Here is a 3,474-nt window from a genome sequence, read left to right as displayed (position 1 = left end):
TGCCACGTGTTCTCTTACTTCAAAAATATTCCAATAAAATCATAATGATTTTAAAATAAAAATGCAAAAATTAAAAAAAAAAAAAAAAAAAAAAAAAAAAAAAAGAAGAAGAAGAAGGAAGAAAAAAAGGTTAGCCAGAGGGGAAGGAGAATGACTATCTGGAGAATCCTCCAGGACTGAAAGATTCAAAGGAAGATTTGAATTTGGAGCTGGATTTTTTACTTGGGTCGTTTTAGGTACAATGTTCAAGTTTCCTTTCCTTTTATATGCCTTAACAATAGCCAAACTGCATAGTGAAAAATGTATGGGATGATAGAGATATCAGGACTATAAAAATATTACCTATTGGTATTTCTTATGGAAGCATACTGCTTTTGCATTTCAAGATAGTTCGAGGGCCAAAATTCAAGTGTCTGCAGTTGATATATATGTCATGCTCCTAATGTGAGTTTTCTCTATATTACTTTAGAGTGCCCAAATAGCAAGGGGAGGTCTTGATTTTTGGGGGCGGAAAGCAAGGTACTGCTCCTTTGTTTACACGAATATGTGCCATAAAACACAAAGAAATGCCAAAAACTAATTACTAGGCCATCAACAGATGGATGGAAGCAGCTCCTTAGACTCCTTTCAAAATTCAAAAGCCAGCATTTGGTTTAACTGATCATCAACTAGTTTGGTATGCATGGCATAGCTAACTAAGTTCCTATAGTAAGTGGACTCTAGGCTTTAAGAGAAATGCTACATCTACACACATCTACAGACGGGACTATGGTGTATACGGAGGAAGGGATGGGGTGCACAGGGCAAAAATGACTACCTACCCAAGTAAGGGCAAACTGCAAGAGGGGTAGCTGCTCGCTCATGTAGGGTGGGTAGCACTCCTACCTGTCGGCTCTCTCTCTCTCTCTCTCTCTCTCTCTCTCTGTGTAACGTCTCAATAGAAGACTCAAATTACATGGTCTATACTCTAAAAGGAATAGTCAATGATACAATTGGAACCTCATTGGAACATTATAAAGAGTAAGAACTTCTTATTCTCAAGCAATATGGGATCTGATATACCACATACCCTTATCTTTATCATACGAAATATCACAATCTACCCCCCTTAAATTCTCGACGTCCTTATCGGGCTAGTCCGTCTGGCTGATAAGGTCCCAACACAAAATGATAAGCAAATGTTCTCTTTGGAGGAGAACATACCACAAAATAGTTTCTCTTCAAGTAAGAATAGTACCACAAATTGAATAACAAATGATTACTTGCTTCATTAGGAAAACAATGGCTGCTTAAATAAGCAAAGCCAGTTACAAACAAACCGGAATAAAAGGGAAGTTACAACTAACAAATGAAATTCAACACACCTAAAAACAAAGCATTAATCACAAACTAAAAAAAATGACGTAAAACTTCACAACTACGGATCTGCACGTAAACGGCCACGACCAAGTTCGCTCTTGCATGGATTTCGTCTACCATCTACGTTGCATGCATCATGCAATGGTTTTGCACGTCCCATCTCTCTTTCATCTACGTTGCATGGTCTTCACGCATTTAATGACCCAATCCATTATCTATGTTGCATGCATACTGCTTGAAATATTTGGGATTTTGGCTTAAGGGACTTACGTGACCTATCAGTGGCACAACTCAAGTTCTACATTTCTAGTTAGGATAAACTCCGATACCATTTGTAATGCTCTAATGAAAGATCAAAACCACATGAGATATACTCTAAAAAGGCTAGTCAATTATATAATTGGAGTCACATTGGAACCTTATAAAGGGCAATAAATTTTTCTTCCCAAGTAATGTGGGATTCATACACCACCTACCCTTATCCATATTATATGGGGTATCACGCTCGCACACACATTCTCTCTCCTATGTGCAGAGAAGAAATAATTGAAAATATTCTTTTTAGTTTATGTTGTCTAATAATATGATTGGAAGTGTCAAATACGATCTCTTGAAATTTTACATTCAAACATGGTTGGAAGCTTGGCACTTGTTCCTATTTTGAAATCTTATTTAGTTTTCGCAACTATGGTTGTATTTTTCGGACTAACTCCTATAAGTGCGCAAATCAACAAAGTGACCAATATTGAGGAAGTACTTGCAAGGTAGTAAAAGGTCAAATAAACAATCACCATTAGTAAGTTATATAAGCAAAACGTTGAAAAGTATAAAAAATCAAAGGGAGCTAAGAATAACAATAAAAAGAACTACGAAGAAAAGGCATCCAACAATGTGACTCTTTTATCTAGCCAGGTAAAAAAAGAAGAAAGAAAGCAAAAAATAACTAGATTTGGACTTGAAGCCCTTTGAACTGACATTGTATCTTTGAAAACCCAAGACACGAGCGACGCTATCTAGAAATGATCTTGGTAGGAAGAAGAAATTTGAATTTGGGTTGTAATCTTGTGTAACAACATGAATATTTGTAAATAATAAGTTGATGACATGTATTACTGCACGAGTGGGTGTAAAACCAGAAAGGCCACCACATTCGTTCTCAAGGAAATCTCTTTATCTTGTAGGGCTACTACCCACCCTAAACAGATGGATTAGAGCCCTCACCCATTTGGCCATTCCAAATCCTAGCTTAGGCGGGGTGGTAGTTTTTGCCTTTGCCTTCTTCAAGACCTCGTCCACCTGCTCGGCAAGCATGTACCATATCCTACCACCAAGCTACCCGTAGCTAGGGGTGGCCAATCATGTTTGTGGATTATATTTGTGCCATGTCAAGTTATGAACATTCAACTATATGGGTCAATCCAAATATGACCCGTTTTGACCTATTATTAATTAATTAGAAATGGCTCAAAATAATACGACTTGAGGGAAGGGAGACAATGAGAGATGGGAATGGGAGTAGCGACATGTTGTGGAGGCTGAGAGTGAGATTTGAGACAAAAGGAGATCAAGAGAGGTAGGAGTAGGGGTGGCGACGTGGCATGGAGACTGAGTGTGAGATTCAAGAGAGAAGGAGACCAAGATAGGTGGGGTGGAGGTGGCGATGTGACTGCAGTGTGAGAGACTGAGATTGAGATTTGAGAGAGATTGAGACCAAGAGAAGTGGGAGTAGGGGCGGCATGAGAGAGTAGGCCAAGAGAGTGAGGTGGGAGGCTAGTAGTGGAAGTGGTGTGAGGTGAGACCAAAAGAGTGAGAGTGAGAGGTAGGTTCAGATCCCATATTGCTTGAGAATAAGAAGTTCTTGCTCTTTATAATGTTCCAATGGGGTTCCAATTGTATCATTGACTATTCCTTTTAGAGTATAGACCATGTAATTTGAATACATAAACCGGTGCGTTTAGTTGAGTTCAAAATTCATTGTGATGACCAGCTTTTACGTGTATTTTCACTGAAGAAGTGTTTTTAATTTAATTAATATATTGGTTTATTTATTTTAAATTAATGTATTTTAATTGGTTTTTAATTTATTTGATATTATGTTTAATTTATTTAGTCGTT

Source organism: Carya illinoinensis, chromosome 10, assembly GCF_018687715.1.
Source record: "Carya illinoinensis cultivar Pawnee chromosome 10, C.illinoinensisPawnee_v1, whole genome shotgun sequence".
Taxonomy (NCBI): Eukaryota; Viridiplantae; Streptophyta; class Magnoliopsida; order Fagales; family Juglandaceae; genus Carya; species Carya illinoinensis.
Note: the sequence above shows the minus strand (reverse complement) of the source record.